This window comes from Centropristis striata, chromosome 4 (assembly GCF_030273125.1).
Source record: "Centropristis striata isolate RG_2023a ecotype Rhode Island chromosome 4, C.striata_1.0, whole genome shotgun sequence".
NCBI lineage: Eukaryota > Metazoa > Chordata > Actinopteri > Perciformes > Serranidae > Centropristis > Centropristis striata.
This window is the reverse complement of record NC_081520.1, coordinates 10,953,892-10,979,231: the sequence shown is the minus strand read 5'-3', so window position 1 is coordinate 10,979,231 and position 25,340 is coordinate 10,953,892.

Here is a 25,340-nt window from a genome sequence, read left to right as displayed (position 1 = left end):
GGCTCTAACACCAGCTTCTCATCACTTTCTACTCCGCTGGGCCATTACACAACTGGGGGAACACATACAGGAACCCTAACCTTCAACACTTGGTACACACACTCACACACACATACACACTACTTGGTGAGATGTGGAGTTCTGGGTGTAAGATTTAAACGGACACCTTGGGTAGCGTACACTGTGTTCCACTCTGATGTGAAATGATGCTTTTGCTGCAGGCGGGGTTCATTCTGCTCTGCTTTTTATAAACACACTCAAACAAGAGACAGAGGTGGGTAGTAATGAACAAAGTTTATTTGTTGTAGTTTACATGAGTTTTTCAATTCTTCTCCACCCCATTTCAGAATGAAGTTACTTTGCAGGTAAATATTTGACATATGGGGTTTAAGATACACTTGTGAAATTTGATAAATTGCAACAAAATGGACTTACCAACAATGTACACATCAGTTGGACCAGTTTAAACATTGAAGCAACATTTTGTAGAATTAGGAATTTTTGCAGGTTAGCATCGCTACAGTTTAAGATTGCAACTGTGGTAAATATGTGGTAAATATGAGTGCAACAGCACAAGTCATAGTAAGCCAGCAAATATAAACATTACACATTACTCCAACAGCAAAAATGCCAGCTTGATGTCTGTCTTGCAGCCTTGTGGATAAATAAAGTAATTTTGATTGATTTTTTATTTGATTTGTATCTTGCAAAGCTCTCTAAGTGTCCACTGGCCTCTGTTTCGGTCACTCTCTTCTTACCTTCCTCCACTAACATCCTCTCTGTTCCCTTTACCTCTCCCATGATGTTTGTACAGGCGGCTGAACCTGGATCCACTGCCCGCTCATCCTACTCTGGTTCTGGCACAACACTGGAGAGCCAACCCCCGCCCTGGGCCTGAAAACCTCCCTGTGGTCCAAAGTTCCTGTGCTAGTGGTGTAAACACCAACACCATAGTGTTCCAAGCCCCCGGTCTTGGCAGCACGGCTAACTTAACTAACTAGCTGATTGCAGCTACAGTTATCAGCAATTAGCAGTTAGCTTTACTTTACCAACAAGTCAGTCTTTCTCCAAGAATCACAGAGAGTTGAGGCAGAGCAGCCAGAGGACATCAGAGGAAAACCCAGAAAACATTCTTCATAAAATATGATCCAGTTTCACCAAAATCAGTGACATAGTTAGTGGTTTATGGCTTGGGGCTGTAAAGCCACTTCTCACAGGAGATCATACCCAGCAACCAAAGTTACGTTTGGGTGTAGAGTGGAAATAACAGAGGCCCCATTCTTCCTATTAGTCAGTGTCGCATCAAAATTATTATTTTTAAAGCTGTTATTTTAAGGTAAAATAGTTGCATAATGTAAATTTAACTGAACAATTTTAGTCTTTGAAACACCTTCAATATTTTTTTGTAATTACTAAGTGACTATTTAATATTAATTACATTTTGCTGCAATTTCATTTTGCACATTTGAAAGATTTTAGGGTTCTAAGAGAAATATGTACTGTATGTTTAAACTACATTACACTATGGATGGCATTTGCAAATTTCTGACTTTGGTGCCCCCTTGTGTCAAGTAATGCACACTTTTGACAAGCTTGACACACCTCCTGGAGCTGGAGTCAACACAGACTGCATCAGATTCTACTTCTAATGAAAGTATCTCTGTATCTGAAAACCTCCTCACAAAGTGCAAAACTGTGCATGCACACACACACACATGCGCGCCCTCACCCTTGTGCCCTGTAACAGACACATTTCAGACCAGTCATCTCCTCTGTTTCCCATGCTAGGCACTGTAGTATGTAGTAAGGCTGTTGCTCATCTCTGTAGCGGCACCTCCCCGCCTACAAGCCTCCTTGTCCCCGCTGAACTCTGTGTGCCCTTTCAGGCCTGGATGATTAAAAAGGGGGAAGAGAAGGCAGAGGAAGACAGAAACCTCACTCATTCTCATTTTCTAGAACTCTACCTCTTTACTTGGTATGTGGTTGGTTGACTCTGTGTGTGTGTGTGTGTGTGTGTGTGTGTGTGTGTGTGTGTGGCGATGGGTATATTCATCCAGGCCTCTCTGGCTTGTGGGTATTGGCTTGTGGTTTGGGTCTTGGTGGAGAGCGAGGGTGAGGGTGGCGGAACACCATGGCTGCCACACTGCCACAGACATACTGGCACCACTGAGCCAGTACAAGTTCCCCTTTCCAAAATACGGAACCACCACTCTCTGTGTGTGTGTGTGTGTGTGTGTGTGTGTGTGTGTGTTGGGGTGGGGGGGGGTTAGCCATCTTGAGATTTGAGTCATCGCTTGTGTGTCTTTCACTATCTCTTTTATAGTGATGAGCTTTCTCACAGATCTAATTACATGTGTTTTGCATGTAGAATCTCACAGATGCATGCAGCCAAAAGCAAACAACTTCTTGCAGCACATTCTGCATTTCACAGATTATGTGTTTAATTAAAAAAATATCAGCTTCATTCAGAATTACAAACACAGGCATGCATCAGTTCCAAAAAAAGGGGTCGATGACAGCGAGCTCTAATTTTCAGGTAAACAATAAAAGGTGAAGAGGTTAACCAGAATAAAGAGGTAGGTTTCAAAAAGTTGCCCTGAAGTCATGTTATTTTACAGATGGTAGCACTCTTGGCAGGCTACACCTCCTGCCAACCCTTCTCTTTCCCTTTTTTTTCTTCCTCTCTGTGTTTTTCTGTGTGTGAGTGTGTGTGTCTCCATTCTCCATCCCTCCCTGGGGCTGGCAGCGGTGTCTGGGCACTCGTTTCACTGCTGGCCCTGAACCCAGCAGGATGTGGAGATCAGTGCTTAAGTGTGTGTGTGTGTGTGTGTGTGTGTGTGTGTGTGTGTGTGTGTGTGTGTGTGTGTGTGTGTGTGTGTGTGTGTGTGTGTGTGTGTGTGTGTGTGTGTGTGTGTGTGTGTGTGTGCATGAGCGCGGGCATGTGCTTCTGTTCTTTTTTTTTTTCCTCCTTTTTCTGATTTTGCGTCTTGGCTGACTTTTTTACCTCTCGAAGAATTTGGAAAGGCTGTGAGATTTTTTCTCCTGCATGACTTTCACCAGTGCTCCCTCTCTTTCTCTCTCTCACTCTGTGTTCCTCTGTTGCTCTCTCACTCCCTCTCACCCTGTGTCTGCTGTGGCTCCTCGCTAATAGATTTCATATGTTGCTGCAGTTGACATCAGTCTTAAACTATTTTACATGTGATCTGCGATATTTCCTCAGGAAATCTGTCAGATATTTATTAAAGGCTAATAAAATAAACCTCTCTTGTTGTCATTTCACCTTTCTATCTCTTCTCCTTTTCCCTTCCCTTCTTCTTGCCCCTGTATTGTGTCCTGTACACTGTTGTCCTGCTCTCAGAAGCTGGCTTGTTTCTATTATTATTACTCATGCTTTTTAAATAGGCTTTTTTTCAGGAGACAATTTCCTTCCATTCATAAGAAATGCTGTGGGTCAGACAGCGCACAGGTTGGGTCTGTGTGGGCTGCTGGGGGTCTTCCCCTTCCTCTGTCTCCTCGTCCTATTGACTTTTTATTCTGCTCTTTCTTCTCTTACCCTTTAACAACCATTTTCTCTTGCCTTTTATTTCCCATTTAACAGATTTAAGGTCGGAAAAATCATAGTCCACTCTGCCTGACGGTATCACACATTGGCATGCTCCAGCTCATCATTGAAACTATATGTTTATTCGAACATAAGACCTAAAACCTTGCATATAATTTTTTGCATCATTTCCCCAAATTCAGCTTGTAATATTTGGTATCCTTGGAAACTTTGGGATCTCCACTACAATTTAAAATACAGTTGTGTGGGTTTGAACAATGTTTGGCTGCACAGCATGAGTTCATAATGATTGACCTAACCAGCAGGTCATTGGGTATATGATACCTTAGCTTACTTGTTCCCCCTTTACCCTTCCTATTCCCTCATCCCTCTCTTCTATCCCTCCTCCATCCAGCTGCACAGCTCATGTCTCTCCGTCCACATGCTTGTCAGGGACTGATAGAGCCAAGCCACCGTCTTCTCTCCCAGTCTCTACTGTTTTACTGTTTCCACCACCTCTTCCTCCGCCCTCTGATCTGTCCCATACGTTACCTTACAGCGGGGCTAGACACACCAGCGTGCCTGGAGTTGTCTCTGCACGCAACAGGAGCAACACACTACCTTATAAAGACAGGTATTCCACACTTAGCATAAAGCCCTACTGCACAGTGTAAAAGTTGACAGACACCGTTGAAATGATACAGTAAAAGTCATGGTTTTGAACAGACGCCATGCCGTGAATATGTGTGCTCTGGTCAAGTCACAGTGATGGCTAATGTAACCAACACCACCAGTCTGTTCATATTCACCTCAAGCAGCTGCAGCTTATGTGATGATGAGTCTGCTGTGAAGACACACCCACAGAAAAAGGCTTAAACAAACACTGTTTAGGTTTTAGGCTTTATTTTTTCCTGACAGCAAAACTATCGAACATTGTTCTGAAGTCTGTTTCCACGTGTGAAGATTTGATCTGAAGAGATAACCGAGGTTTGGCGATAAGTAAGACACTTTCATCGCAGAATTATTGCTTTGAGAATAGAGTTGAAAGTCTGTATGTAATATATCAGTGTTGCAGTTTGTTTTCTCTCTCTGTCATTGCCCGGAACAGCAGTGATGGAAAACAAACACATCAGCACTTGGCATTCTGAACCCTTAAATTGCCCTCCCTCCATCCCTCCCTCCTTCTTTTTCTCTTTCATCCTTCTCCCAACAGTACACTCATTCGGTTCTTTCTGGGGTCCCCTGGCTGTAGTACCCATAACTCACCCTGAGACACCAACACCCACACCATGCTCTCACTAACCTTTATAGAGCAGCCAAGACACAGCCAGAGAGGGAGAGACAGGGCAAATACTTTCTCTGCCTCTCTCTCTGGGCCTCAGGCTGGAAAACAAGAGAAGTGAGATAGACTGGGGGAGTGGGACCCGGTCCACCCTGGGCACTGGAGACGGAAAGCGAAGACAGATGATTTGGGGTGCAACGGGGAGAGAGAGCAATGCCCAAAAAGAAGTGAAGATTAAGGTTGCAAGATGGTGTGATAGAGGCAGAGAAAGAGGGAGGGACAGAGCAGATGTAGAGAGATAGCAATGGCAGAGGGTGCCTGTCTGTCTCCGCAATCGTCTATGTGTCTGTCTATGGCGGATTTATGTGTTTGTTTGTGTCTTCATCCTCAACTCTGTCACTTCCGTAATGCATTCCATATTTTGCGCCGTTAACAGCAAGAGTTCACTGGCTCGCTGTAGCATTTCAAAGTGTCTTCTTCTCTTCCTTCTCTCCATATTCTTCTCAATGCACAAAAACCCTACTGTAACCCCTAATTCTATTGACTTCTATAGAGGCAACATTTTCTTTACAACACATAGTAATTACAGAAGTATGTGATGCTCACTCAGTCACACTGGGATCTTTTGGTTTGGGGTTATGACTGCAGCTGAGGCTGTTGCTGGGATTTGGATTGGATATGTGGCTCTGTGTCTGGTCATAGTCAGGTATACTTTGTGCTACAATTATGTGGTTTTATTTGTTTTGGTGTAAACAATCTTGTATCATCAAGACCGGCTGTTGTAGAGATGCCAGTAGCCAGCTGGATGGTAGAGGCACTGAAAGAATAAACAGAGAAACTAAATCACTAAATCCACTGAAGACAGCACTGAAATTTGACTTGTTTTCTTAGGCTAGGCTGAACTAACGTCTAGGCAAAGAGGGCAACTTTGAGATCACCAGAATCCCCAAAAGCTCCTGGTTTACTCTGTTTTAATTGGCATTTTATCTGTGCATTGCACCATATTTGCACCAAGAAAATAAATAGTTCAACATTCTGGAAAGTTGTCGTAGGTCATACAGGGATGCGTCACTACAGACACCACCACTTTAAAGAAAAAAACACAGAACTACGTGATGCACGGTGCAAGAGAGTGCACAACATGCATATTGTAGGAAAACAAAGGATTTGCTGGTGACACATTTCTAGTGACACGTCTCAGTGTGACCAGAGCCTTATTCAATGTCTTGCTGAGAGTGATGACAAAATGAAAAACACTCTCATATCTGGAGATTAAATATGAAGCTACTATTCAGAACAGCCAGCGGAAGATTACCTAGCTTACTGTAAAGACTGAAAGCAGTCGGGTCCTATACAAAGAAAACAAAATTTGCCTTCCAATACCCTTAACTTGTCATTTTTATACTTCAGTTTTCGCTGAAGATTAAACAAACACCATATAATGTGTTAATTAGTGAGCTCAGAGGTGAGTGTAGGCAGGTGTTTTTATTTAATTTAATTTAATTTAATTTATGCTATTGTACATTGAGCTTACTGTCTCCTGGCTACAACTTCATATTCAACAGGCAGTTATGAGAATGGTATTGATCTATCTTCTTATCTAACGCAGCAAAAAAGATTGGGTTCACATAGAGAAGCTTTGTGCAAGAATAGGGACTTGGAGGGTCCCAACAGCAAACATTTGCATAACAGCCTCATCATCGGCTGATCCAGCTGTGGCTCTACATCAGAAAACAAAAATTTCAGACTATCAGCAAATTTTGCTTGTGAGATCAAGCAGTTCTCTAACATTGTGGTTTTAGACACAACATATTGCAAAAACACGGGGAAACTGATGGATGAGAAACTTGTGTGAGTGTTTGTAAGGTCACTCACAGAAGGTGCCAGTAATAGTTGTACATCAGGGAGGCTGCCTGTGGTTAGAGGCCACATACTGTAGGTTCCACCTCAGCTGACTGATCGGTGTGTATAGGCATGACTTTATCAGAATTACTGAGTGCTGCATAACAAAGGGAGTGTTTGGAGAATGGGTATGCGCTGTATTGTTGTAAATGAGTGTGACTGAGAGGTTAGATACCATATGGCAATGAAGTCATCTGGCCTGGCCCTTCCCTGGAAGCCCCACCCGAGCCCCGGCGAGAAACACAGGGCGCTGAAACTGAAGAGAAAACATTTTTTAATCGATTATGATAACCACCATCTAAATCAAGTCCCCTCCGCTCTCCCTTCCTCCCCCTGCTGCACTCCTCCTCCACTCCCTCACATCTCCAACTCTCATTTATTCCACCTCACCCCGGGGTATTCTGTTTTCTTGGCAGAACACCGGAGCAAGCCACCTGCAAACCCCCCCCTTAATCACACATATTCACACACACATGAATGCAGAACATATACACACACGAAAACGCAACCCTCTCAATCAGCCAGACACAACTCACACACATTGCAACATGCAATATGTGCACGCTGTTTCCTCTTGAGAAGCTCTTAACTCTATTCTGAGATGTGGAGTTGAACACGTGTATAGTTTTTATCAGCACATCAACGCCAAGCTACATGTTACTTTTTTTTGCACTGTTTTTCCTTTTGAATAATTCCTTCCATTCAATTAGATAACCCGTCTCTGACACATGCATTCAGACGCACACAAACAAGTGCAGCAACTACTACCTCTGGCACGAGAAACACATCTGATTATGCCTTCCAGCACAACTGAATATGAACCTGATCGGCAAAACGGGATTTTCCAACATAAATTATCTAATCTGGCTATCCTTTGTTGCCTCTTCTCAACCCTCTCTACTCAATCCCATCAACTGTGTTTATCATTTGCACTCCTTTTTACATTCACTTTCTACTTTCTCCACCTTGCACCCTTCCTGCAAGCACTGATGGATGCCTGGATATTTAAAGTCAGCCCTAAACTGTCAAGTAAGGTCAGTTTTCACATTTACAGCCTGCAGAGACTGTAATCTGATCCATGCAGTAAGAAGATGGTCATCGGTTTGATTCTCAACATCCAATCCAAGTTTTACATTACAAGCATCAAGATGACAAAGATATAATCCAAAATATGAATCAAAACTGTGATAAGGACCATGCCACAGCTGCATTAGTCCTCCTCTACTGTCCCTGTGATAAATGTGCCAAATCCCACATGGCCAAAGTTACAAGAAAAATTAATATTACACTTTCCATGGTTTGAAATGTTTAAATTCCACACTGTCATCTCTTGCAGGAGCTGTATCTCTGCCTGATGTACCAGAGGGGCTGTGCTGACAGGAGCGGCTGAGACAGCCCTCTTAAATGGGTCACGTTGATTTGCTATGGGTCATGAGAATGAATTGACTCAATTTAGCAAAAGGCAAGGCAGAATGTCAGAGCTCAGCGGGCCTTCGCTGGGCCGCCAGCTCTGTTTAGTGTGCATAGCACAGTGTCGCAGGGTGCAGGGGCTGACACGCCTGTGTTTGACTGATTATAAACCAGCAGTCACTGCGGAGTCTCACGGCTCTCTTTACTGCTTGGGACAGACACATGGGCTGGTGGATGGGCTCATACAGTAGAGTTATAGCTCATGCTGGCTGACTGCCTCGTCTGAATGGGCGCCCAGGTTAGAAGAGCTGTTTACAGAAGACAGAGGTGCACCTTTATTGTGTTTACTCTTGGTTCATCTGAAGTGTGTGTCTGTGCACATAGGTATGGCTGAGAACTCATCAAGTGCACAGTTTACAGCTAATCCCAGATGGGTGTCAGAGCAGGTGGTGCTTGACTGTTCGTGTGTTTGTGTGCAAGTATGTGCATGTACAGTAGCATTATGTTTATGCCTTCCTCAAGAGGAAAGCTTTTACTCTCAATATGTCCCACATTTGAATCTGACCAATCTCGGATCCAGCCAGATATTACTTTGATGACAGTCTAGCCTCTGGGGGCTGTTGCCAATATTTCTGGGGTATTCAGATAACGGAAGTACTTACTCTTCTGTTTGCTGGTCATTTACAGTCCGATTAGCAAATCCATCGATACTCTTTTGAGGTGTTTTAGTTCAGATGCCATTTGTCTATCACCAGATCTGCATATGAATGCAGATAAATGTTCAAAAATGCTAATAAAAAGCTGAACTGTCGTCGGACAATAGCTGTCCAAAGAATACATGGGAAAATTACTCAAAGCAACCAAAGGTGGTAAGTATTGTGCTCAGTTAGCCAAGACATCTGCTCCATAGTGGCATATGTGATTTTATAGCCTACACCAAATAAATAACATAAAACAGTTTAATACATACATTATATCATAACATATATTTGTCCATGTTGACTCATGTTACATTTTAAAATTAAGTAGAAACAAGGATTGATCAGCGATTTGATGTTTATAAAAAATGTGTGACCGCGCAGAATTCTGGGTTACGGTGGCCTAATGAAGAACATGCGCACTGCTGCGTAGCGACAGCACAGAAGAGTTAGCTAGCTAGTTTTGCGACAGAAAGAGAAAGACGACAAGCCATGGGGTACAAAAGTGGATTACAGACGTGTATAAAAAAAAAAGCAATCGGCAAAGAAAGGCAAGGCTTCCAAAATATGCAGTTTCAATAAAAAAAAAAGACGGACATAACCGGTATGAGTTCCACTGAGCTGAGAATGCCTAGTTAACACCGCGGCCCCCGACACGCAAAGTGATAATGATGTAGTAGAGCTTTTTTATTTGACTAAACAAGCAACTAAACGTTGGTGTTTAGTGTTCATGAATAATGTTGTCAATGTGCAGATGCGCCTTCACCGATTATTTACCGTTTATCGCACTTATATGTCAAGGTGAGTTATCAATTTGTTTTTCACCTGTGTCAAGGGGCGCTGTCACCGGTTTTTTTTACATCTGTGTCAAGGTGTGCTGTCACCCGTATGAGAATTTCACAAAAGTTCACAAATTAATATTTTGAAAGAAGAAAAGGAGTACTGTGCACGTTTTGTTTGCAATATTGTGTGCACATTATAACACTAATATCGCGCTTCATGTTAACATATCAAAATATGCATTGACATTAAAGTTAACAGCATGTGGCCATGAGATGTGATTGCACTTTGTGCAAAATGCAGATAAGAAGAGTGTCAAATCGAGTAATGAGGTCAAGAATTAGCTTCAGAGCGAACAGAGCGATTTTCTTTACAAAAAGTTTCCCTATTGAAGGTTTAAATAAACATGTCCTTACAATATGCAAATCAAATTGTGTTTTGTTTTTTTCAAAGTACCACACATTATAAACAAAGCAGTGTGCAATTGTGCAGGTAGGAATGATGATGGACAGAATTTACTGCAATTTTTTTTCAATTCACCATTTGGAATTTTAATGTGATTTATCATTGGACCGTAACTGTTGCTGTTGGTGCTCACCTTATTTTGTCAAGTAGTCTACTCTGTCACTAGCTTGGCCATGCTAATATGACTCCCTGTGTATAGTACGGCAGTCTGGTTCTATCAATAATTTCTTAGGCATTAACTGTGCAGTGCATTTTGCCGTTGCTGGTCTTTTTGAAGCTACATGTTTGACTCCTTTATTTGCTATTGATAAAGTTATTATATTAATGAACACATTTTTAAGTTGATAAATTGACACTGTTGTGTTGACAGCTTGTTTCCACTGCCTTCTGGTGCTCAAAAAAATAATTTGTGCTGTTTTTTAGTGTTTAAATATAAATCTTTTTTTGTAAAAGAAGAAAGGTCCCATCACAATTTACCAGCGCCCAAGGTGACTTCTTCGTATTGCTTTTTTTCTCTCCAACCAACAGCCCAACAACAAAATTAACTCAATGTATGACCGAGATCCAAATTTTCATATTTGAGAACCTGCAACCATAAAATATTAATACATTGTCCTTGACAAATTGTGCAATACCTTATTTGATTAAAGATTATGACTAATCATTTGATAGGCTAATCATTTTAGCACTAATTTGTTGTTCAGTGAATCATATCTGGAGCTGTACCTCTTCTAGGTACGGTTTCATTTTTTGATTGAAACATCTAGAAACAAACTCCATATCTCTATCTGGATTTTAAAACACGACAGTGAAACTTAAGCTCCTGCAGACTTATGCATTTCCATTTCTCATCCGCCCTGAATCACAAAGCCAAAGGATTGTTTCATCACTGCCTGCTAACTGTCTTATCCTATCGGTCTGGATTCACACACAATATGGCCAGAGGGCAGGGACTCTGGGGAGGGAGCAGGTTTCATCACTCACTATGCTCCTTAGGTCTGCGTCCCTCTGGGCAGAGGAGGGAGGTAATGAAATGGCTGTGGCTCACATCAGTACGGAGGAGGGTCGGAGCACAAGACAGTACCACAGTGACTCCAGCATTCCTACTGAAGCATCTGCTAAGGTCATTCAGACTGGGCCCAAGTCCGAACTCAAGGCTTCCGAGTGACTTTGGGCTTCATTCAGGGAAATCTGGAGGAGATTTCCCAGATCGGAATGCCGGGCCTGGAATCATCTCTCTCAGTTGTTTTTGTTCTGATTGGTAGTCTGTAGCAGAGCTGCTTTTCTAATGTGTTACAGTGAGTAAGTATGTGAGGATGGATCCCTGATCATGAGAGCTGTTTTAGAAGCTTAGTGCTCGCTCTGTGAACTGGAGCAATTGCAACCACAGAAAAACCACATGAGACCAGAAGTAGTGACGCAAGACGCACGCCGGAGCAAAGCCTGGGAAACTGTGTCACTGAAAGTGCAGCAGTGCATCTCACATCCTCTTCAAGTCTGTTTGTGCGTTGTAATGAAACATTTGGATAGTTACGTCCAATAGTGTCAGCAAGTTACAGTGTATGTGGTGAGGGAGATCCCTGTCTTTTATCAGGTCGTGTTCTACTTTTCCCTTCACTGTACATTAACTAGTACATGATATTTACAAAATGTTGTACACAATACGAATTGTGTCTTTCTAGTGCTAGAAGCACTATTAGGCCTTTCTGTAAGGCAGTTCGGCAACAGATTTTTCTTTTGTCAGAATAAATCCCCCAACCTGCCCACATGATTATGCAATTCTGGACATTTTATTAGAAGCAGGAGAATATAACCGCAGGTATATTGGAATTTAAGGCAGCTGCATAATTTGTGAGATGATTCAACTATAAACGCTTGATTAAAAATGTTACTTTACAACTTAAAAGTAGTCTGCGGGGAAAACCTTTGATTAAGCAACTTATTCCCAGCCAGAGCTACTAGTACCCCAGTGGGTACAAGGGAAATTTGGGAGTAGCTTAACTAAATTAAAATATATATATATGTGTGTGTGTAAATAAAATAAAAATCCATGAAAAGAGTCAGCTATAACACCTGAAATCCAAGGGTAAGAGTGCATTGAAATCTAAAGCAAGCAAGCAGAGAAATTGTAATTCAAACACATAACATAAAGTATTGGATGAAATAGCTCAACGTAACAGCTGATCTGCTGAAATAACTAATAGTAATTGAAAAATGGTTGAATTGGTTAGGTAAGTAACAGCTTAATGGTTTAAAAAAGTAAATTTAATGGCTTGAAACAGCTAAAAAATAATGGATTCATGATTAAATAATTAGATTGTTAAAAAAAAAAAAGGAACACATATCGAAACCAACTGTATCACTCTTCCACTCTGTGTGGATATTTTATGAGTAAGAACTTAACCAAAATGTCCATAATATTGACAGTTCAAATGTATGAAAAAGTATTGTAACAAGATCCACTTGTATGTCATTAAGAGTTAATGTGAAGTTTATTACATTCAAATAAACATGTTAAGTACATGGGTAGTATTGATAAAGACATACTCGAGTTAATCTGAAAGGGCTGTTCTGAAAAAAAAACCCGCTGGATTAATCTATAAAAGCCTGCGTGGTTCATGCAGTATACTAACAGCTACACGGTTCAGTTGTTTATCTGATATTGAGTTACACAGAGGAGATATTTTGGTTTAGCTGGTATGAAAACTGAAAGAAGACATCTACTGTAACAGTTTAGAGAACAGAGTTATGAGGTGTTTTCTTTGGAAGACACAAATCACTGTGAGTCAACATTGAAACTGGCAGGATCTGGAAATACCACAAAATCTGGTAAATTGTGTGTTAACATTGTTGTCAAATATGTGCCAGAAATGGGGAGTTTTAGGTGTTTTCACAGTTTTGTTGTCACACTTCTTAAATTCAGCTATTCTGCATAATTGTATGACGTGCCTCACCTGTAATTCTGTGCATGAAATGTTTTGACAGAAGGATGCAGGTTCAGAGAGGTGTACGATGATCATACCTTAATTTGTAACATGTTGTGTTTATGCCTATAAATTGTCAGCATATGAACTGTGTTTGCACTTTGTAGTGTGTATGCGTGTGCGTGTGTGTGTGTGTGTGTGTGTGTGTGCGTGCGTGTGAGTGTGTGCGCGAGAGTGTGTGAATCTTGGTTGAGAAATTTTAAGAAATGAGTAAGGCATTTGATATGTAGATTACATATTGTGCAAACAATGCAAGTCAGCATTAGTTTCATTGACCAGAAGCTGCGTTATGCAACAATACCATGACTTGTAATTTGTAAGTGTAGCCATTTGATAAGATACTAATCTTCCCTATAGGCTGACTTCAAGTTAAAGTAAAAGTTTAAAAGAAGAGTTCACGCGTTTTTAGTTGTTGGATGTTGTAGAAATCAACTGTAGAGATGTCTGCCTTCCCTTAAATATAATACAATTTGATTGAATTGGAATAGGCTAATACTGCTAGCGTACCTGAACTAGCTCAAGTTACAGCTCAGATGAAAATGTTGTATTTTTTTTCTTTTTTTTTTTCTTTTAGCAGTTATTGAAGTGTATTCAATAGGTCTCCATAACAATATTGTCTGCCATGTCTACAGTCCTCATGAGCATGTGACACCCACATGCAAACACCGAGCAGTATAAGTTATATAGACTAGATATGTCTATCAGGGGTTAAGTGATTCGAGTAGGTTGCGAGTCGGGTCAGCCATGGTGTGAAGTACAGCTAAATTTGGAGAGGTACAGATTAACTGCTACTCAAGAGGTTAATGATACACCAGCAGTGATTGTTGATGTTTGTGAAAGACTGTGGTCAGCCAAAGTATTGTCGAGTTATGGTTAAGGCATGGCGATAAAATAAAAACTTGGTTAAAATCCGGCATGACTGCAGGCCCAGGAGTTATGATGACAGGCTCACTGGATGGTTATGGTTAGGAGTGATTGTTGGGTTAGAAACAGTTAAAACTATCACATGACTCTCTGTGCACCATGGCCTGCTGGCTCAGCAGTTTTCTGGGTTTGGGGTACTGTCGGAAAACTTCTTTGACATATAAAGTGGAAACTTTGTCATGATTTGTAATTTCCTTCCCACCCACCTTAATCTTCTCTTTTGCACATTCCACATCTTAAAAATCTGCTCTGTCAAATGGCCAGCCTGTATATATGTGTGATTATGCAATATTTGAGAACGAAACCAATCTATTTCAGAAGAGAAAAGCTGTATTTTTTAACCTTAACTTGATCAAGTTTAAAACCAACATAGCAGCAACATTAAAAGTGTGTGTGAGGTTTTGTGTGAGTGAGTGTGTGGTATGTATATCAGTGTGTGAGGGCATGGGTGTGTGTTTGCCTGCGAGAGGCCCAGTGAGTGGGAGAGTCAGGCTCTGCTGGGACTCACAGCTGCTTCATGGTGCTGTTCCAGGAAGAGCTGCTGGACTTGTTAGTGTTTACTGGCAGCCAGTTTGTGTGTCTGTGTGTGTATGTGTATATTTGCAATGATGTGTTAGGCTGGGTGTTGGTCCACTCTTGTTAGGCCACTCATGCTCTCCTCCTCATCTGCCCTCACTCTCTTCTTCAGAAATTCACAACAAAATTAGCCAACAATACTAAGCCATGACACACAGTCAAGGCTGCAGCCTCAATCTGTCTGATGCCGTGGCTTAAAATTGGGCAATGATGGTCCCTGTGCAGCCAGCACAACACATGTGGCTACACTTTACTATAAAATGGAAATACTCTACGTATCTTGTGTTTATTTCTCCTCAATATTCTTCTTGACACACCGTATTAGGTATATTTGGAAACTTTGGGACGTATTAGGCTGCAGAGCATGGATTTGTACTGACTGTGCCAATGGCAGGACAGTAAGAATGACAAGGTTAACACGGGCTAATGCAGAAGTATGAGGTCCTGCTCTAATATACTGTCGGTGTAAAGTCAAAAACATGGAACTACACAGTTTTTCCAAGCCTTATTCTACCTACAGTATATCACAGTGACAGAGACGGAGTAAATATTCCACTGAATATATGTCTGCAGGAGAAGAGTTGTGAATCTATCATGACACTGTTAGTCCCCTCAGTTACTCCTCAGCCCCTCATGGGTCTTGTCACACTTTGAAAGGCCAGAAGAACAGACTAAACATGGTAAGGCTGGCCTTTCTCCTCACAAAGCTCAGAGGTGTCTGGGCCAGGTGCAGATGGACTCCCTTGAACGCTGTGGTGTCTGTGTACATGAGCGTGACTGTGTGATCTTCCTGCTCTGCTCCAGGTGATGTGGAGGGGAACATGATACCTAACAGGACATGATGTCAGTTGGAAGTCAGAGTGTCCGATGTGACGGAGGGGTTTGCCGTTGTGTTGGTTCTCTTGGAATGTTGAATGTTTCTCTTCACTTACCGTCCGTATTTTCACTGGGTTTCATGTTCAAAGGAATTTCCCCTGAAAACCATCTGCGTAGCACAAAAACCACAAGACTGGTGTGTGTGTCAGACTGCTAGTGTGTTTAAACGAGTAAGTGGTCATTCACTTGTGTATATGTGCGGCTGCTTTTGTATTTCTGTAATTCAGAGGACCGAATGTCCTCATCAGGATAAAAAAAAAGGAGGAAACTCCTTCACACTAAGGACATTCTTCCTTCCTATGATAGTTTAAGTATAGGGTAGCCTATAGTTGAGTTTTTGAACTATTGCTATCGGTTATGATAACAATATCCTCACAAATGTAATTGCTGAGATCCAAGCACACAGCCACATTACTAAAAAGAAGACCAAAGGGGAAAAAGCATGGACCAAATCCCCAAGGTTGGCCAAACCTACTTGGAAGAGAAAACAAGGACAACCATTGAAATTGTCTGTTGTAAACATCCATCACTGTTAACAGACCGACCTCTCCGTTCAACTTTGATCTACTGTACCTACCGTACGTCTGAGATTATTATCAACAAGTCTTCGGCCAATACTGATATATCAACAAGACCTCCAAACCTTCGACCACATCTGTTGTTTGTTCCTTCCCTCCAATACGGTCTAAAATGGCTTTGCCTCTTGTCAGCCCATTGTAAATAAAAATTGTTCTTGATGACTTGCCAGGTTAAATAAAGGTAAAAAAAAAAAAAAAAAAAAATATTTTAAACATGTGGTACCTTTGTCAAATGGTTGCGGTTTGGTTAGGTTTAGGCAACAAAACTTCTAGGTCATGGTTAAAAAAAAATGCATGGTTAGGTGTAGGAAAAGATAATTTGGTGTAAAATAACTACTGCTGGAGATGAGTGAGTTATTTAGGTTTCATATCAACTTTTGGTTTCACAGGAAAGACAAACACCAGTCTCCTGCATGAAAGTCCTGCATATACCTATCCACCATTCCTCACACCAACCTAAAATGCAGTTGTTATATATTATACTCCATAGCTTCACTTCTGCCTTGGCTTCCGTTGTTATTACCATGATCACCAGTACAATAAATGTACATATAAGGTGCTGCAAAACAATACATGCTCCTACCTATCTGAACGCCCTGATTCAGACATATGCTACCTCACGACCGCTGTGCTCTTCCAATGAACGGCGCCTGGCTCTACCCCCTGTTGGTCCAAGGCAATCCAGACTCTTTACATTTCTTGTTCCCCGCTGGTGGAACACACTACCAGTTCCAACCAAAGCAGGGGCGTCCCTCTCTACTTTTAAAAAACTCCTGAAGACCCAGCTCTTCAGAGAGCATCTTCTTTCCTAGCACCACACGATAATTCTACTCCTTAAAGAATTGTCATTAGCACTTATTGATGCACTAATAGCTCTTTTTGCACTATACCTTGATTGTTTGCTTTTATTCTTCCTGTAAGTCGCTTTGGATAAAAGCGTCTGCTAAATGACTAAATGTAAATGTAAATAATTTATTGGAGAAGGACAGTCATGTGTTGGCAAATGCCAAATATTTATGTCCAGCAGAAAGAGAGCGAAATAAGCAATCATTTATTGGAGCAGTGATTCTGGTCCCCTGTTGAAGTTTAGGTTTGTCTCTGATTTTAGCTCTGTGTGGGTCCCCACCAACTCCACAGGAAAAGATCTGGCTGCTAAGTCCTTTTGCGCTCTTCAGCTAACGGTTAACTCTGACTGTTTTCTGTTTTGTTCTGGGCAGGTAGTGTCCTCTAAAAAGCATCAGGAAACAACACAACAATGAGAGCGGTAGGAGTGAAGTGAAACAATAAAGTTGTGGAAACCCAAACACTGAGCTGAAAGAAGCTAAAATGCTCTCAGAATTGACGGAAGTGTATAATGATCATTTCTGTGGGTTTGTCACTATGAGCGTCCCTTTCACATACATATTGTAAGTTGATATGATATATTAGCATAACATAATTTATTAGTGTTGCTTTAAAGATTTAGTTTATGTAGTCACGGTTAATGTTTGGCATGCAGTGAAGGTTAGCGCTCCAAATTCAGTGTAGTAAGGGACCTCACAAGTATAGCAATACAAACACATCTATGTGTGTGTTTGTGCACTTCTGACTGTGTGCTTTTACGTTTGCATGCAAGTGTGTGTGTGTATATTAGGGGGTATATGAGGTAGAGATTACATGGAGATAAGAGCAGCCAAAATGGCCTCAGGAGGTCTGTGTGGACCTCAGCGAGGGAAGCAAGAGGAAATGGGTCCAGAGGCCAGACTCAGCTGTGTATATATTCTGCGGGGATCTGAAAGTGGCCGTGTACCCATCCTCCCCTGCCTCCCACTACCCACTCCCTCCCTCCTTCACTCTGTTGGCCAGCGCCACTCCGTGCGTCTCAGGGCAGATTTCTCCCACAGTTGGGAGTGCTGGGTTGTGTGGCGGCCTGTTTATACTGGAGCGTGGACTTCCTAGTGGCAGCCTGCACCTATCTAAACATCCCCCCGGCCGCTGCTCTGTGTTCCCGGCCCCGCACAGCCCTCCTCCTCCTTCTCCTCCTCCTCCTCCTCCTCCTCCAACCGCCTCATCCCCACCCGGCTCTTTCTGCTCTCTCTCACACCCTCTTTCTGCTTTATCACTCCTTCACTGCGGGTCCTCTCGTCATCCCTACTCCCTGTCCATCCTTCCCTTTTTCTCCCTCTGACCCTCTCTTTCTCTTCCTCATTTCTTGTCTTCCTTCTCCCCCCTGCTTCCATCTTGCTCGTCATGCTTTTTCTTCCTTTGCTGCTTTTTCTCATGGTTCAGTTTCTCTTGCACTTTCACCCTTGACTTCGTCTTGCTGTAGAAGAAAGAAAAAGCAGGATGCAGTGGTTAGGGGGAAATCTTCAAACACAATGAATGTATTATTTTAAAAAAAGTTTTCTTGTTTATATATTTTATTCTTTTTTTCTAATTGATGGTTTCTTGTCTGTGAAATAGTTACAGTTAACAGACAATGAATCATAGTTCAAGTGCACAATAGACGGTGTAGCAGGTATGCTTATTGTGTTTAGCATCTTAGTACTGGACTCATCAATTTTCAAGATACTAAATCAGTCAATATTGCCCTATTAAAGACACATAATTCAATTTCATAGCAATCCATCAAAACTTTTAAGACATTTCTCTTACTGTATTTCTAAAAAGGTCTAATTGTTTGTGTCAGTAAAGGAAAAAATAGGGTATCAACAAACACTGTACCCACTTCTAATGAAAATGAAATAAAAAGTCAGTGCATCATCAAAAACATCATACAGATTCATCCTTTGTGGACTGTGAATGTCTATAAAATGTCATGGCAGTACCTCCAATAGCTGGTAAAGTATTTCAGTCTATTTCAGTGGTGAACCAACCAGCCAACATTGCCATCCCTAGAGCCCATTTTCTAGTGTGGCTTGAAATGCTGCTTTTATTTCATGAAATCAATTTGTTACGGTTTGAAAGATCATGTAACCACATAAAAACGCAGAAATGCTGCATACTGCTAGTGTGGCAAAGAATTCATGCAGTTTAAGAAAACCACAGCTCTTCAGAGAACATGTCGCCTGTTGTAATGTGTCATTTTTATCCAACTATCAGGTCACGATCAGTTCTTTATAATATCACCACCTGTTTCAGAATTAGAATCAGCATCACTTTGTTCACCACATGTACAATGTACACAGGAAATTCAGGGTTTACCATTATTTACCTAGAGTCTGGTGGCCTGCTGTGCTGCGCTAACATTACATTTCAAGCTACTGAAAGTATTTTTACAAGATTCATAATATAAAGTTATTTTGCATTGTGTTGCCATTGCTCAGCAGAGTGTCTGTCACCCATCAGTCAGTCTAAACCCCGACCCCACCTCTCCGGCCTCCCCAAAGACATGCACGCGCATTCACACACTTATCCCTGCATTGAATTTCCCAAGCTGCCCAACCCACTACTCAGCTTCAAAACATGATAGAAGTCAGAGTGCCTACGAGCTGAACTAAGGCCGCGTTCAGACTGCAGGCGAATCTGATTCAAATCAGATTCCTACACAAATCTGATTTTTAGGGCTGACTGTCCACACTGTTTTTAGCAAGTGTCCAAATCGGATATGGCTCTGGCTCAGACTGGGCCACATTATTGACTGATCTGACAAGTTGCTGTGGTAACGGCGTCAGAGCGTCTGACGTCATATAATTGCGACAGCGACAAGAACAACACCGGCAGGTGGACACCTCGTCTCCACGCTGCCCGCGCTACACGTGCCGCGTAGAGTGACATCAAGGACAGTCAAAACCGATCTGAGTGTTTGGAGCGGTTCAGACTGAGACGCATCTGTCCAAATGCGATTTGAAACTACCTCCCGAAGGTGATTTCGATACGGTCTGCGGTCCGGATTTCATGTGATTTGTGACTGTTCAGACTTCAAAAGAGCCATCCAGTTCCAATCTGGATGGGCTAAAAATCGGATTTTAACTGGCAGTCTAAACAAGGCCTAAATACCATCAACCTGCCCGGGCCGGTCAGAGGTCCGAACACACTGCTGCATTATGCCGTTCATTAACCGCGAGCTAACATTAGCTTTTAAAGTTGTTTTAATTACACTAAACTGTGACTAACTGTTTTGAATAACTTCCTGTTGCTAAACGCATGCAGCTTTCAAAATAAGAGCACAGTGTTGACCACATTATTTACAAGAAGACTGTCAAAATAAGATGACTTAAATAAAATATACAAGAACCCTTTCTCCTTTAAAATAATTATTAAAATATGCAATCATTAAGATCAGTGTAAATGATGGAATAGTGGCATTAGAATGTGTGAGAGGCCACCAAATTTGGGATTTTATGGAAAACCCCCCTGAAGACCCCCCTAGCCAGCTATTTTCCGCACTGGCTGGCTACTCCATGTCCTAGTGGAAAGCATGTTGATGGCAATTAAAAACGACACTGTAGGATAACAAAGATTCTATAATACGGTATCTCCCGACTGTGAAAAATGTTATGTGAGGTGTTTGCTCTCATTTAGCTCTCAAAGTGCACGAGATTGATGCATTTTACTCATAAATGTACGGGCCCCTGGACCCCCCTAGATGGTTCGGTGCCCCCTCTCATAAAATCCCATGGAAAACACTGGAAATTACCTTGGTGATACAGCGCAGTAAAACAAGGAAGTTAATAGGCAAGGTATCCTCATGAACAGGTTTGTATGATATCTTACGAATTAGGACTGTTTATTTAACATTGTGAATTGGTCGCTAGTCGCTGTTTTAAACATGTGACAGTTGCTGTTTTGAACATGTCATTAATGTTGTAAAATAGAAAGACTTTGAATAACTTCTACTGTAGGTAACTTCTACTATAGGTTCTGGATGCAGTTACCAGGTGGCATAGAACGTAACATATCTATGTGCTGAAGGTAATTAACATGTTATCTTAACATAACAATGTTGACTTAAGCTCTCTAACGGGACACAAATACTGATCTCTTGGGTCAAGTACGAGGTTCATTCGACTCAGGAAAGTGACGGCATTCACACACACACAAACACAAACACACACACCCAAGTAAGACATATAGCACACCTCCTCTTTGTTTGTTTATTTGTATGATTATCAGCTCCTGTCCAAAAGAGCAGCAGCAGGATATCTGGTGTAACACAATAGCAGGGGTTGCTCCCCAGGGAGCTCTCTGCTCTGAACTGTTAGACCACTAGAGCATCCAACTTAGCATTATCGCTTTTGTCCAAGAATCAGCCCACTCTGTGCAACACTTGTCTTGAGGCAAGTTGAGAATACTGCATCATGTGGTGTTTATGTGTTGAGACAACTGGTTTCATTCCCACCCTCTCCACCTTCTGCACTGGCGAGTCCTTATCTTAGTCATGGTTTTAAACTGTTGAAGAATGAGCTCTCTCAGGGGATCCCCTCAACCCGTTTTGGGCTGTTTGGTTGATGTGAACAGTGGTGATTGAATTATTAGTTCTGGTGTAGTGAGTCCGAGGTGAAGTATGTTGGACAAGCAATGACTGTGAAGTCTCCGGGGAGATTGTGTGCGTGTTCATGTTCGCCCTGGCTGAAGAATGTGTGTGTAAAGTGTGGGTGAAGTTAGGAGTGTGAAGTATGGAGGTCCAGCGAGAGCAGGGCCAGAGAAAGCTCCAGTGAAAGCGCGCCCTTGCTGACAGATGAATTGCTCTAATTAGAAATCCATAACATCCTGCCACATGGCCGCCTTATCCCCAGCACACTTCCTGCTCTGGGCCAGGCTGACGACAGCCAGCCCTGCTCCTTCCGTCACTCCGAGCGAAGGAACGAATTGACCAACGAGTGCGGGTGTCTCCTCCAGCACATGCACCAGTCTTATCTGTCAGTCCCCCCCTTTTCTTGGATCACAAGTGAGTGTGAGTGTGTGTGTGTGCGTGTGTGTGTGTGTGTGAGCAGTTGTGTCATCCCAGCCCTTTGTGTCTGGGGTCTTGCTCAGCTGGCTGGCTCACTGTCTCTATCACTTCCTCTGTTTTTGCCACTCTCTATCACACTGCTGCTCTATCCGTCTGCCTCCCCCTCGTCTCCCCCTTCATTCCTCCCTCCCTCCCTCCTTCCCTCCTCCTCCCAGGTGTCTGGATGGGGGGCATGAGTTGAGGGAGTCCAGAGACCAGCACAGGGAATACAGATGATAACAGAGGCTGCAGGCCTGGCTCATATGCAAGAAGGGTTCTTGCTCTGGCAGGAGCAGCGGTGCCAGCTCGTTGGATACACAGCAGGCCAGCAGACAATCTGCTCTGCACATTAAGCAAGACATAACGGAGATCCATGGCCCATCATAAACATTATGCAAAGCTTAATGGCCCCTGCTGAATGTTCTGCACTATCTCTGGCTCATTATGAGATGAATGGCTCCAAAATAGATTTAATGGTCCTGTAGCTACTAATCTCTCAGCTGATGAGAGGTTTCACAGCAAGCGTTTCTCATAAGACGGTGTTAATAAGTAAGCTCTTACAGCATAAGGTGTCTTAATGGGGTGTCTAGCTTCTGCAATCTGCCAAAACAGCCTCATTGCACATTTGGGGGAAATTTGCATGTGTCTGTAACACTTTAAGAGGCATGCAACATTATTATTTTGCTAGAAATACAGTGACTGACTCTGTTTTATTGATTGTGCTGGCAAATGTCATTTTAGGTGCAGGTCCTGAGTCTTGACACAAAGGGCAACATGATAAACACTGCTGGTCTCACTATTAACTATCAAGCTGTTTTTAATGGGCTGCACTCTCCTGTTGCTGTAGATATTTTGCAACTACCAACACCTCACTAGCAGCATTGTGTTTAAATGTGTTTAAATTGTTCGGTTTCTGTTAAATGTCTCAAGTTATGCAAATTTCTTAAATCATGGCTGAATTGAAGATGAATTAGACTGTTTTCCTACAGGTGGGGTCAGGTCCTGTGTTTCATGCAGCAGAACTCAAATTTACTAATATTTGGTTTGTGTTGGTGTTTTTGTTCCAGTACTCTGCACAGCCCGGCCACCAGCCCGGCCACCCGCATGCTCTCATTCCGGGTTCTATATGCTGCTGTTGACTGTCAAAGGCTCCATGGAGATCTTGCAGGCCACTGGTAGACAATAACCTTGTAATTTTAGGTTGACAAATATACCTGATTCCAAAAAAGTTGGGGATATTGTCTGAACGTTAATAATTTACTAATCCTATATAAACTGTACAAAGACAGTATATTTTATGCTCAAACTAATACACTAAAACACACTATTTGATGCATTGTCGTTTTATATACGTTTTACACAGCATCCCAACTTTTTGGGAATTTGGCTTCTAAATAACCAAGATGCAGATTCACATTGGACTTATTATATCATGAACTCATGAGCTCAGTCATTTCCAGTGAAATTAGTACTCGACAAATTGGTTATTCACATGTGAATCTTGGCAGATTGACATCACAGCCTCTTTTGGAGAATCCTGTTTTACTCCATTTATCTGTTTTTTTGGGGGGGAAGAAATGCTTGTTAGTGGAGTGAGGGGATGTAACGGAGAGAGGCATGTTGACATGGATGCTTAGCCAACAGTAGAAGAAGCACAATCAAGTACAGAACCACATTATCTAAAGCATCTTCTTCTTTTAAAAATGTTATTTTTCTCCTTCTAAATTGTAAAAGAACAAAAAAAAAACTATTTATTTTGTCTGGCTCTTCCATTTAGTTGTCTGCACAGATTGAAAGTGTGTGTAACGACAGGTTGCTGGAAATGTTCCCCTTTCTTGTCAGTCATACTTTTTAGATCTCGTTGTAGGACTGGCTCTGGAGTAAGATTTACATTGTTTTCAGGCTCATCAAACTGTTCAGTGACCTCTTGTGCCCTGTGGTTATAGACTCTGTCATCGTGGGGGGAAAAGACTCACACTAGAAAGAAACTTTCCAAAGGATGGAAGTAATCACTGAGAATGGTATTGTATTTGTTGGCATTTATCGTGCCCTCTGAGGGGAAGATTAGACCAAAACCAGAGCAGGAAAATTCACCCCACCTGCTTTCAATATACCTTTTTATTCTTTATTTTACATTGGCACTTTCTACATTGCAGGGTATAGTCGGCATGTAATGGATAGATTTAAAGTGAAATGTCATGGCAGAAAAACACTGGAGCTGAGCATCGTTTACAGCACCATTACATTTTTTAGTTGATTGAATGCGAACAAATACACTCACACACTGATGTAAAATACAGCAGCGGACATGCACATTCACAGAGATGCTCAAGCTCTGCGGTCAAACACACATACAATGCCGCAGTGTAGGATTCGCTGTGGTCTAAGCAGACTGAACCGCTACAATTGTTTTTATTCCTTTTGTCTTTTCAGTGACCCCGCTTACACACTCACATGCAAACACATGAGCATACACACAAACACAATCCAGGGTGTGCGCCCACACACATGCACACACACACATACCAGCATACATGTATTTCTGGCTTCATGTTTAAAGTATGCAATTTTTTGTGTGTGCGCGTCTGTCAAAAGATGTAAGGGGAGGGGGGGAAACAGGCAACGGAGAAGGGAAAAGTGGGACAAGAGAGAGTCAGAGAGAGAGTTGAGCCACAGAACAACGCTGCTGCGAGCAGCTGTGGCACTCCCAGATTTCCCCCTGATTGCTTTCAGCTGGTACTTGAACCCTGGGCCTTTTGGGTTTTGGAGGCCAGCCCAGACCCCACAATCCCCCCAGCGCCCCATCCAGCTGCCTGACCCCTCCCTGACCCCGTGCCGAGGATAGGAAAATACGAGCCGTGCCAAGCCAGAGAGACTCTTTTATTTTGCCTGCTGGCATGCTGCCGGTGACCAGGGCTTACATAATGGGAAACATAGCAGGACCCAGGAGAAAGCAGCCCCTGCCCCCCTTTCTCTTTTTCCTTACCAATCGATCCTCCCCTTTCTCCCCCATCTCCTCTTCTTCATTTCTTTTCCCACTCTGCTCCCCTCTCGCCCCCACTTGCTCCGTCCTCTTCCTTCCCCTGTGCACTCTGCCTCCCCTCCTGTTTGTGATATATCTTTTTGGGCCCACTCGCCTGGGCACATTTATTACAGACAGCCTCGACACAATCCTGAAGTCGAGCCACCAGCAACACAACTGCACAGCGCACACTCACAGACACACTTAAACGCACAGGCGCACACACACGTGTGGGCGTGTGTTTGCATACTCTGAAGCATTTACAGCTTGTGTTGTGTGTCCTTGTGTAGAGTGCTCCAATGTAGGAATACATGTGGTAATTAAATATTACCTCCAGATAAGGACATAAAAACAGTGATACATTATAGCATATAATAGTAATTTTATGTTT